This window comes from Dasypus novemcinctus, chromosome 15 (assembly GCF_030445035.2).
Source record: "Dasypus novemcinctus isolate mDasNov1 chromosome 15, mDasNov1.1.hap2, whole genome shotgun sequence".
Lineage (NCBI taxonomy): Eukaryota > Metazoa > Chordata > Mammalia > Cingulata > Dasypodidae > Dasypus > Dasypus novemcinctus.
The window spans coordinates 37,029,521-37,042,396 of record NC_080687.1 but is presented as its reverse complement, the minus strand read 5'-3'; the positions used below and the strand labels follow the sequence as shown (position 1 = coordinate 37,042,396).

At 41.3% G+C, this 12,876-nt stretch overlaps 1 pseudogene; it reads right to left on the bottom strand.

The window, feature by feature from the left end:
• Nucleotides 1–6,120: 6,120 nt before the first annotated feature.
• On the bottom strand, nucleotides 6,121–8,712 carry LOC101442653 (EF-hand domain-containing protein D1 pseudogene; annotated as a pseudogene).
• Nucleotides 8,713–12,876: the final 4,164 nt, after the last annotated feature.

The window sequence follows — 12,876 nt, the reverse complement described above, 5'->3', positions numbered from 1 at the left end:
TCTCCATTTGGGGACCAGCAGTGACCCCACCCAGGGGATGGACCTCCGGGGACCATGTCTTTGTCACAAGACTATCTTTCTGGGGGTTAGGCTCCGAGACGTAGAAGTGGACCCAGGCTGGACCCATCATGTTTTGTCTCCCAAGAACTTAAACCTGGCTCAGAGACACACGGAGGCTGCACAGGCTCCGACAGGCTTTCCCAGCTGAGTCCCGTCAAAGCCAGCGAGGTGAGAGCTGGCTGTTCAGCTCAAGCTTTTGTGTTAGGACCTGCCCGGGATCCTTCCACCACATTCAGTTTTTTGCATAAGTTAGCAAGTAACCAAAAGAGCTTTAACTAATACCCCACAGTATTTAAAAATATTTTCCACAAGGGCAGCGGAATCACAGAGAAAACCCACAAAAAAGTAGCATACTATTTTGAAAACACAAACCCCACCCATCCAACTTCATGAGTCCAGTTTCATTTAGAAGAAAATAAGTTCCTTTAAATAAATATATAAATATGAAGAAGGCAAAAGAAAAGCTCAAATAGACCTCATCTAAAGGATTTAGAAAAGGAACAATACAATTGAACATTGTTTAAGGGAAAGGCATTGAAAAAACTAGAGACTATGAAATAGAATTATATTAAACAAACCAATTAGTTCTTGAAATAAAATAACAAACCATTGAACCAATCTTGAAAAAAATTAAACTGAGAAAGAAAGCTATTAATTCCAATGGAAGGAGGAATTGGCAGTAAAAAGCAGACTGCACCCGTGTTGTACAACTGTATGGGATTAGCCATGCTCATAGGCTAAAATTACACGTTCATTAAATGTGTATATGGTTAAGCCTACTGTAACTTCTGTACCAATTAAAACAATTTTTTAAGTACCAGATTAAAGAAACCTGCCACCAATCCTGGCAATGCTTGAACCCGGGAGAATGGAAACGGCTCTGCAAGGCGTGGGTCTGAGGAGCCTGGCAGCATCAGCGTGGGAGGGGCAGCTGTTGGCTGGGTCCCCTGAGGTTAGCAGCCCTTATTTCAACCATGCCGCTGTACCACAGCACTGCCCACAGGGACCCTCTCCTTCAGGTGGGTCTTCACCCTTCTCCATATGCCCTCTCCACTCTCCACCTCATTCCGCCCCTAGCCCATGGCGCAATTGCCTCCTGGGTGTCTACCAAATGCGGAAATTCCCAAACCACCCCCTGCCCCGTTTCAGGGGAGGCTCAAAGAACCCCTCTTTCACTCTGTTAGAGCCCTTCAGCCTCTCCCAAACCTTGGAACACCTCCCCTTTTCTCAGTCTGGCGCTCTTGCCTGTAAAAACCTAAGACTTTCAAGGACAGCATGTGCTTGGGGATTGTCTTCTGGATACCTGGGATTTCTACTTTTTTGCCCAGTATCCCCAAATCCATTAATAACCCTTGAAGCATAAACTGCATTATCTCGCTTCCTTTGGAGCAGAGTAGAGAAAAACACGCACTAAAATAGAAAGAAAGAAAAAAAAAAGAAAATTAAATCTCAGTAGACTATCTTGGTGGGTTGGACAGTTGATTCCACAGTTCCATGAATGAGACTTGAGGCTATTAGTTGTGCTCATTTGGACCACAACTGAAGAGGTATTTTGGCTCTGTTAAGGAGGGTGAAGAGCTGCCACAAAAGAGAGATTTGGGTATCCTTTACAGCAGTTACCGTTCTTCCATGCTCTCCATAAGAAGGAAAATACAATTTTTAAGAGGCTAGTAAACACCCTCATACCAGTATAAAGATTTTTTAAAAATATTCTAAAGAAAATGAGTGCATTCCAAAGACTAAGTCTATGTGACAGCCAACTGTAACATTAAAAATCTATAGCTTTGTGAATTTTTTTTCCAGAAAATTGATTTAAATTATTAGGAATATATTATTGCAAGTAGAAAACAATTACTAAGGTCTAGTCATTTATAAGTCTTATTATTGGAGATATGCCTAATGTTTTAGATCCATCAGATTAATAATATAAGATACTCAGATCTAGAGTCCCTTGGAATTGGGAACTATAAAATCTATTCCCAAATTGCACCATTATAAAGCATCTCAGAAACTGTGCTACTTTAGTTAGATTGAGATTACCTGAAAGGAATAATATACCAGTTTGTTAATATGTTAATAACAATAGTTTTCAATTAATTTCCACCCATTATTTTCTAACAGCCAATAGACTGCACATATTCTATGGCTAGCCCTCTTCTAAGAACACTGTACTTAATCTTCAAAACAAGGGAGGTACTATTATATTACTGCCCTTCTTTATTTTTTTAATTATTTAAAAATTTTTTTCAAACTTACAAGACAGAAAAATAATGCAAACCCCATAGAGAGAACTCCAACATACCCCTACCCACCCACCCCCAGATGCTCAGATCCACCACTTTAACATTTTGCCACATTTTGCCATATCAGTCTATCTACAATCCATTTTCTGAACATGTGAGTATGCATGACATATACAAGCATGCTTCTTGAACTCTTAATACTGTCATGTACATAGTCACTTATGTAACCACCTTAAGTACAGTTAAAAGTTCGAGAAATTTAACATTGCTCTAAAACATATGTTCTCAGTTTTTCAGATACTTCAATAATGTCACTTTGAGCCTCCCTTGACAGATCCCATCCAGGATCATGTATTGCATTTAATTGGCGGCATTGTCTCTTTAGTTGCCTTTTATTTTTTAATTGTGGGAACATATACACAACATATGTTCTCAGCCACTCCCAAGGATACATTCAATGGGATTCATCATATTCTTAATATTGCAGTACCCTCACCACCTTCCATTACTTAAACTTTCCTATGTTCCCAAAAAGAAACCATACACCCATTATGCATTGACTCCCCGTTCCCTCTACCCCCACCCCTGGAAACCTGTTCTCTATTTTCTTTGTAGACACCATGGGGCTATAATGGTCTTATTTGCTTTGGTACCAACATAACATCAATAGTTCCTATGTCACTTTATCTCCCCACCCTTTAAGAGTTCTTGTGACAAATTAGATGCTTATACATTTTGAGCCCTAAGCTACTGATTTATCATTTTACATTTTATGCATTTGCTTTTTAAATCCTGTAGGAAGTAAAAAATGGAGTTATAAACCAAAAATACAACAGTACTGGCATTTACATTTACCCATACTGTTAACTTCTCTGGAGATCTTTATTTCTTCTTAACTCTCAAAGAAGAGACATTCTTGAATTTGGATGAAGTTTTGTTTTTTTTTTAATTTTATGAATTGTGCTTTTTGGAGTTATATAGAAAAAATCATTGTCTAATCCAAGGTCACAAGTATTTCTTCCTTTGTTTTCTTCTGGAAGTTCACAAGTTTAGGTTTTATATTAGATCTATGATCAATTTTGAGTTAATTTTTTAATATGGTACAAAGTTTGGATTGAGATTTACTTTGTGTATATAGATGCCCAATAGTTCCCACACTGTTGAAAAAACAATCCTTTCCCCATGGAATTGCCTTAATACATTTGTTGCAAATCCATTGCTGTTTTTGAACTCTCTATTCCATTGATCTATATATGTGTACTTTTGCCAATACTACAATATCTTCATTACAGTACTTTTATAGTAAATCTTAAAATAGAGTGAGTTCTCCAAAGTTGTTTTTTTTCAAAATTGTTTTGACTATTCTCATTGTTTTGCTTTTCCATATAAATGTTAGAATTGGTTTGTCAATTTCCAGAAAGCCTTGCTGGGGTTTTTATTTGAATTACATTGAATCTTCAGATAAATTTGAGATCTGACATCTTAACAATGTTGAGTCTTCCAATGGGTGAACATGGTACATCTCTCTATTCAGGGCATTGGTTTCTTTATCATTGTTTTGTAGTTCTGGGTGTTCTTGCACATTTATTGTTAGAGTTATACCTAAACATTGAAATTTTTTGGGTGCTGTTGAAAATGGAACTTTTTGTTTCAATTTCCAATTTTTTATTGCTAACTGTAAGCAGGATTTTTTTTCTTTTTTTAAAAAAGATTAATTTTTAAATTTATTTCTCTCCCCTTCCCCCGCAACCACCACAGTTGTCTGCTGTCTGTGTCCATTCGCTGTATGTACTTCTGTGATCCTTACCAGTGGCACCGGGAATCTGTATTTCTTTTTGTTGCGTCATCTTGTTGTGTCAGCTCTCCGTGTGTGCGGCGCCATTCCTGAGCGGGCTGAACTTTCTTTCATGCTGGGAGGCTCTCCTTATGGGGCGCACTCCTTGCGCATGGGCCTCCCCTATGCGGGGGACACCCCTGTGTGGCAGGGCACTCCTTACACGCATCAGCACTGCACATGGGCCAGCTCCACACAGGTCAAGGAGGCCCAGGGTTTGAACCGCCGACCTCCCATGTGGTGGACGGACACCTTATCCATTGGGCCAAGTCCCTGTAAGCAGGATTTTAAAGTGGTCCCCAAGATTTCCACCACATTGGTGGACATGTCTCCTCTTGAGTGCTGGCCAAAACTGGGACTATAATAAGCCATCACTTCTGTAAATAGACAGTTATGTGACAGAGGTGAAAGAACTTTGCAGGTGTCATTCAATTCCTGATAAGTTGACTCTGAGTTACTCGTAAGGGATTTTAACCTGAGTGGGCCTGAGTGATTTTATGCTGATCAGGTGAGCACTTTCCAAAAGCGTGTAGAGGTCAGACAGGGTTCAGAGAAGTCAGAGAGATGTTCTCCTGATGGCCTCAAAGAAGAAAGCAAAGAATGATTTTGAGACCTTCCCATGGAAAGGGGTGGTCCCTATGGGCTGAGAGGTCTCCACAAGGAACTGAATTCTGCTGACAACCTGAATGAGCTTGAAAGGGGACCCGAAGCCATAGACAAGATCGCAACCCCAGCCAAAACCTTGATTTCAGCCTGGCAAGACCCTAAGCAGAAGGCACAGTTACTTGGACTCCTGGCCCACCAAAACTGTAAGGTTTAAATTTATACTGGTTTAACCTGATAACTTTGTGGTAGTTTGTTGCATATCAACAGAAAACTATTAATACCAACATAGAAAAATGATTGATTTTTCTGTTTTGTTTTTGTATCCTGCAACCTTGCCATACTCATTTATTGGTTCTAATAGATTTTTTTGTTCTTTGAAATTTTCCATAGAGAAACATGTCGTCTGTGTGTGGAAAATATATCATTTTTTTCCTTTCTAAACTGTGTTCCTTTTATTTCTTTTTCTTGCTTTATTGCACTTAACAGTAAAATGTTGAATAGGAGCGGTGAGAACCGACATTCTTCCCTTTATCCCAAAATTTGAAAGGAAAGTATCCAGACTTCCTCTGTTAAGTACGATGCTAGTTGTAGGTTTTGTAATTGCCTTTATCTGGTAAAGAAAGAGCTCCTTTCTATGCCTAGTTTGCTGAGAGTTTTTATCAAAAATGGTATTGGATTTTGTCTGCATCTATTAAGATGATTACATAACCTTTCTTCTATAATCTGTTAATATGTTGAAATGTTAAATAACCACTACATTTTCAGGAAAAAAATCCCACCTAGTCATATGTATTACTTGATTAAGTTTGATAGCATTTTGTTTAAAATATTGCCTCTATGTTCGTGAGGAAATGAATTTCTGTTTTTCTTTTTTTGTACAGACTGTCTGGTTGTAGTATCAGGGTAATGGCTGGCCTCGAATAATGAGTTGTGAAGTGTTCTCTTCTACTTTCTAGAAGAATTTTTGTAGAGTTGTTATTATTTCTTTCCTGAAAGTTTGGAATCCAGTGAATCCTATGTTGGAGCTAGCTTTTTTTTTCCCCAAACATCTAAAATACATTTATCTATGTTTATCTACATCCCTGATATGCACATACATGTTGTAATGTTAAGAGTAAGACACATCATTTTCTGTTCTATATGTTTCAGTTTACATAAAACTTATTTTCTGAATTATCAAATATTTCTGTATAGAGCTATAATAAATAAACTAGGACTTGGACAATTTATTAGATTTTTTTAGTAACAACTTTATTTGTTCCCATTTATGCAAATAATCTATTGAGTTGAACTTTATTTCGTATTGTTACAAAATTATTCATTCAATATTCTCAGGTCACTTTGCAATCCTACATTGCTTTACCACATATTGTCAATCATAAGACTTTTTCAAAATTCTTTGCTGAATTGGATACCTACAAATTGTATTATCTTCCAGTTTGAGTTTCCTGATGTGAAATCTATCTGAAGTTTTACCAATTCCACCTTCACGATGGTTGCCTCCTCAGTGGAAGAAATTAATGCTGCAGCAAATGAGTACTTACTAAAGACTTTCCTTCATTTATGATCCCAAGACTGTTTTAAATAACATGAATTCCTACATTCCTTACAAATGTTGTGGGAAGAATAAAAGAATAAAATCCAATGATTTTTATTGGATAATTTTTCCAGCATGAATTAGCTGGCACTCCCTCTCAGGGTTTTGTCCTTCTAATAAGCACTTTTCAGAATTATTTTTTGCTTTAGTGGTTATTCCACTGAATTTTCTTTTGCACACCAAGTTTGGTCCTTGGCTAAATGGATGTATGCATTGATTACAAGCCTAGTGTTTCTCTCTTGTTGTGTTCAATCTTTTCATTTAAAGGATAATATAAATTAAGTTGTAATGGAGTTTTCTTTATTGGAAAGGTTTCAACAATTTATTTAAATGTAGGTCAATTCAGGTTTTCTATTTCTTCTTGAGGGCACTTCGGTAATTTGTGTCTTTCAAGGAATTTGTTTCGTCTAACCTGTTGAAACGATCATAGAGTTGTTTATAATACTCCCTCATATCATTAATGTCTGTGGGATCTGAGGTTATGTCCAGTTTTTTTTTTTTCATTTGCACAGTTTATTTAACAAGAAATAGCTGTAAGTAGAAATGTAGATGTTTTCTTTATTATAAGGACAGCAATTACAAAAGAGAACAAATATTACATTAGAGATTTTTTTTTTCAAGGGGGTACCAGGGATTGAACCCAGGACCTCGTACATGGGAAGCAGGCACTCACACCATTGAGCTACACCTGCTTCCCTCATCTCTTTCCTCAAATGCAGCAAACACCTTGTATTTATTTGTGAGCAATCTCAAGAGCTCACAACACAAAAATCTGTGGTGCAGCCAAGAACATCTTCATCTCAGTACCTTGGGGCAGATGTTGGAAAGTGGCTATCTGATGAGGATGTTCATGAATTTGGGGAGTTTGGATTTGTCATTTGGGAATGTCAGAGGTCTCCTGTAATATAATTTGCATATAGTCAGAATTGAACAGGATTTCTACTTGGTAATATTACTTCTATTTATTCTTTCATTCTTACAATTAAGTAGCCTGGTATTTTAAAGTGGAAAAAGAGGCTGAAATGGGAAAATATAAATAGAGGGGAATGAAGAAGTTGGACTCCGGAGAAATGTTAAAGGGCAAACAAGGAAGGCAGATGGGAAAGAACAGAACTTCCCATCTTTTTCTATTTTCTTCTAGCCTAAGGAACATGCCACTCCCTTGGTGGAGAGGGGATGAGTGGTGATCCACCTGGCCTCCCTTAAACCCCAGCAGCACGTAAGGAGAGAAGATGCCAGAGCAAGCAGCCAAATCAGGCTAAGAATGAGAACAGGGGAGCTGGATGGGAAACAAAGGACAGGGGTGCAGAGAAGAATTACACGAGAAAATGGACAACATTACAATCATAGCCCTCCAGGGACTGTACTATCTACTAGGAGGGCCACAAGAGAAAGAAGTATCTGCACACAGTGACAGCACACCACCATTTGACACGGAACCGTAAAGGGACAAGGGAAAAGCAGAGGTTGCCAAGAAGAGGCGAGGGGGTTCTTTCTGGCTGTTGAGGACAGAGGAATGAAGGCAGAAGAGAGGGGAGCAGAGGCACTGGGACCAGCTCAGGACCACCCCAGTGCGGCTGTCTAAAGAGGCTGCCTTGGCCGGTGGGCGTGAGAGCAAGGGGCTGCCAGGGGGAGGAGGCACGGCCCTCTCTCCCAAGGGCACCGGGTGAGGCACAGCTGTGGACGCGGGTCAAGGTCAGCCAGACTAGCTACTGAAAGCTGCCTTGAGCTCCAGGAAGGCTGCCTGGCGGAGGCTCCTCTCCTCCTCCTCATGCTTCCGCTCATCCTGCTCCGTTTTTAACTCAGCTTCAAACTTACTGGCAGATGACAAGGCTTGGACCTTTGCTTCAAAGAAGTTCTTGGCACCTTGAACGCCCTCAAGAGCGACATTGACCTCGGAGAGCCTCGCCAGCGCCATCGGCCCTCTGTCCTCGTGCAGCTGCCCCGCCGCCGCCTTGTGGAAAATGAGCAGGAACTCTCGGAAGGCGAGTTTGCCATCAAAGTCCTCGTCCACCTCCTTGATCATGCCCTTCAGGCCCAGGTGGGTCTGGGGAGCCCCCCAGCTTCTCCATCATCAGCTTCATCTCCATCAGGTCAATGTAGCCATCGTGGCCGGCATGGTACAGCTTGAACTTGCGCTCCAGGTCCTTGATGAACTCGGTGTAGGGGTTGAAGACCCTGCGGCGGCCGGGCCGCGCCGCGCCCTCGGAGATGTCCAGGCGCCGGCTCGGCTGCGCGCTCAGCTCGCCGTCGGCGCCCCCGGCGGGCGCCCTGGTCCACGGCTCCGGCTGGGGCCGCCCCGCGCCGCCCTCGGTGGCCTGGTTGCGCCGCGGCCGGCCGGGCAGCTGGCGCCCCGGCTCCTCGCTGGCCATCGCGGCAGCTGGCGGGACCCGGAGCCGGCGCGGGACCGGGCGGGGCAGTCTGTTCCAGTTTTCAATCCTGAAATCAGCAATTTGCAGTTTCTTTTTTTCTTGGTCACTGTGGCTAGAGGTTTAGCCATTTTAAGCTTTTCAAAGTACCAGATTTTGGTTTCATTGATCTTTCTCTTTCTCAGTTTCATTGCATCCTGCTCTTATCTTTATTTCCTTCTTCCTGCTTGCTTTGGCTGTATCTTTCTCCTACTTTCTCCGAGTTTTATCTGTCTGCTTTGCTGCTGCTGTACAGCTCTGCAATTAGCACCTGCCATGAGAGGAAAAAAGAAGAAAAGCCTGGAGATTCCATCCCCTCACCCCCCCACACACACAAACTCCTCAGACTGCAGGAGCCCCTTTTCTTGATTACTTTGGCCAGAAATACAAGGTTTGCGTTTGAGTTTTATCTATACTGCTCTGTGACAGAGCCAGAGAGAAAAGGGCGGAAGAAAATGGGAAACTCGCCTCCATAAGGATCACTTCTCCAAGCTGTGATTCCTCTCCACAGTCTGCTTTTGTGTACTTTTCAAAGTCCTTTGGTAATTGTTTTTTTGCACTTTGTCCAGTGTTTTTTTTTTTTTTTAATGTAATTGTAATCAGTGGAGAGATCTGCTCTGGTGGGCTTACTGTATCTTGGCCAGAACCAGAAGGTTTCTTTATATCTGCTAGCAACTCTATATTTGGTCAACATTCCAATAATGTTGGAGATCCAGTGGTTCTGACTAATGTGGAAAGAATCTGAGAAGCCACAAATGTTCTTTTACCTTACAGCCCAGGAAGACAAGTCTTTGTATTGAAACATCTCACTTGAAAGTACAGTTCATCAAAACTCTAATCTTCGAGCTTGCAGATAAAATCTGAGATTGCTTGACCTTTTAGTTGAACTCCTGCTTTTCCTACAAAACTCCCAGGCTTGTATTCTGCTCCATCCTTTCTAATCAGCACTGCTCAAGTTTAGCAAGAATCCACCTAATGTGAGGGAGGCCCGTGTGGCAGTCACCGCTAGCTGCCTGCCACAGAAACCCCTTACCACCGCCCACCACCCCCTTTTCCTTGCTGGAAGAGCCTGCCCCCTAGCTGTGGAGGCTGAAAATACTGGATACTCACCTTTGTCCTCATAATTAACTGGGTTTTTTTTTTTTAAGTCACTTGAGGGAAAAACTCTGTTTCTTATAACCAAGGAAAGCAAATCAAAACAAGAGTTTTGAGCAAAGTAATATGAAAAGAAGCAGAGATAAGAGGTGTGGATACTGAGAAAGAAGAAACAGAATTTTCCTTATTAGCAGAAAATAATAGCTAACATCTGAGCGTTTATTATATGTGACTTTCCATTTATACTTTACCGATATTCTATCATTTAATCCTCACAGTAATCTAGGAAATTACTGTCTCAGTTTGCAGCTGGGAAGTAAACTGAAGCATGAAGCAATTAGGGAACTGGCCTGAGTGTCCTCCGAGCCGGTCCTGAAGCCGGGCAGTCTAGCTCCAGAGCCCACGCTCTCAGTCCGGGCCACTCTGCCTACTCGGATTAGGATTACATTCCTAGAGAGGCTGTGCTTTCTTTCCTTAGGCTGCTTAAGCAAATACCCTGAAATGGTTTGGCTTAAACAATGGGAATTTATTAGCTTGTGGTTTTGAGGCCGGGAAAATGTCCAGATCGAGGCATCATCAAGGCAATGCTTTCTCAACCCAAGACTGTGGCATTCTGGAGCTGGCTACCGGTAGCCTTTGGTCCTCAGCTTTTCACATGGCAAGGCACGTGGCAGCATCTCCCGGTATCACCCTTCTTTTCTGGGTTCCGTTGAATTCAGCTTCTGGCTGCTTCATCTGTTGCTTTCTCTCTGTGTGAATCTGAATTTCGTTTTCTTACAAAGGATGCCGGTAATACAATTAAGACCCTTCCTGAAAAAGGTAGATCACTCCTTAACTGAAGTAGCTGCATCAAAAGTTCCTACTTGCAATGGGTCCACACCCACAGGAATAGATTAACTTTAAGAACATGTTTTTCTGGGGTACATACAGCTTTAAACCATCATGCAGTTATTAGTTTCCACTAGAAGATTACAAGTTGCTGGGAAGTGGATTTGGCTCAACTGATAGAGTGTCCACCTACCACATGGGAAGTCCAGGGTTCAAACCTAGGGCCTCCTGACCCGTGTGGTGAACTGGCCCACACGCAGTGCTGATAGGCGCAAGGAGTGCCATGCCACACAGGGGTGTCCCCCACGTAGGGATGTCCCCTGCTTAGAGGAGTCCCTCGAGAGCTTCCCTGTGGGAAAAAATGCAGCCTGCCCAGGAGTGGCGCCGCACACACGGAGAGCTGACACAAGATGATGCAACAAAGAGACACAGATTCCCAGTGCCACTGACAAGAATGCAAGCTGACACAGAAGAACACACAGCGAATGGACACAGAGAACAGACAACGGTGGGGGGGAGGGAATAAATAAATAAATCTTAAAAAAAAAAAAAGATTGCAAGTTTCTTTAGAGGGTTGTTGTTTTTTTTTTGCCTTTTTAAAAAATTAAATACGCTATATGCTACTGGTTTAAAAAAAATTGCAAAAAGGATATAAAGGAAAATACCATTACTACCCATCACCCCACCTTGAGACAGTTTTGTGTGTTTTTTTTGAGGATTTATTTTTTATTTATTTCTCTCCCTTTCTCCACCATTGTCTGCGCTCTCTGTCCATTTGCTGTGTGTGCTTCTGCGTCCACTTCTATTATCCAGAGGCACTGGGAAACTGCATCTCTTTTTGTTGTGTCATCTTGCTGCATCAGCTCTCTGTGTGTGTAGCGCCACTCCTGGGGGGCTACACTTTTTTTCATGCAGGGCAGCTCTCCTTGTGTGTGGGGGACACCCCCTGTGCAGGGGACACCCCCGCGTGGCACAGCATTCCTTGTGTGTGGCAGCACTGCATGTGGGCCAGCTCACCACACGGGCCAGGAGGTCCTGGGTATAGAACCCTGGACCCTCCATGTGGTAGGCAGACACTCTATCAGTTGAGCCACATCCACTTCCTGGGACAGTTTCTTTTCTATCCAGGAAAGTTTTATGTACAAACAAAAGCATAAATATGAATGGAACCGTTTAAGTGAGGTAATTGGCTATTTTAAAAATTTTATTTTAGAGTGATTAGTTCTTTGCCAGTTGTGTTGTAAAATTTCCCTACTTTTTCATCTTTTTTTTAACTCTGTTTTATTGCAATAAAATTATTTAATACTTCTCTTTTTAAAAAATTACACAGAAGGAGTATTCTACCACTTATAACATTTTACAACTGTTTTTTCTTAATATTAGCCAATCTGGGCTAGCTTTCCATGAAAACATACAGGTCTAATTTGTTCCTTTAAAGAGTTGCATGCTATATATCATTTTTACCAGTTCACTCTTGGTGGGCATATAGGAGATTATTTTCAGGATTTACTACAATAAAGCTTCAATAATGCTACAATAAATATACTTTTTTATAGATCTTTGTACAAGTGATGGCTCAGTGGGTATGTGCATTTCAAAGTTAATAGAAAATGTTAAATGATTACAAAATCTGTAATTCTTTCTCTTTGGTAAGTTCAGAATGAGCTTTCTAAAACACATTTGCTCATTTGACTCTCCACCGGAAAACTCTGAAAGCTAGTCACTGCCTAGGGAATAAAAGCTATACTCCTTGGTGCACATACCAAACTCTCTCCATGTTGGCTCTGTGAAATCTTCCCAGCCTCATCCCTTCCCACCATGCCTCCTATTCTCTAGCCACACTGAGCACCTCTCAGTTCCTGGATCACAACTTTCAGGTCCTGGATGATTTCACAGCTATGCATGTGTTTTCTTCTCTGCCTGGAATTTTCCTTATCCTTGTTCTTATTCTTTAAGTGCAAATGCTTTAATTTGGGGGAGGCTGTTCTTCATACTCCCAAGAAAAAAAAAACATCTGATAATTATTAGCTTCATAAATCTATTCCCAACACCAAAGCAAAATACTCAAGTACCATTACTACCCACCCTACCTTGATAAATTTCCTGAGACCATGTTTTATTTCTTTGTTTAATCTACAGTGTCTAGCCATGTGCTGGACATGTGGGAAAAGACCAATAATTGTTTGCTGAATGAGTAAGCAAACA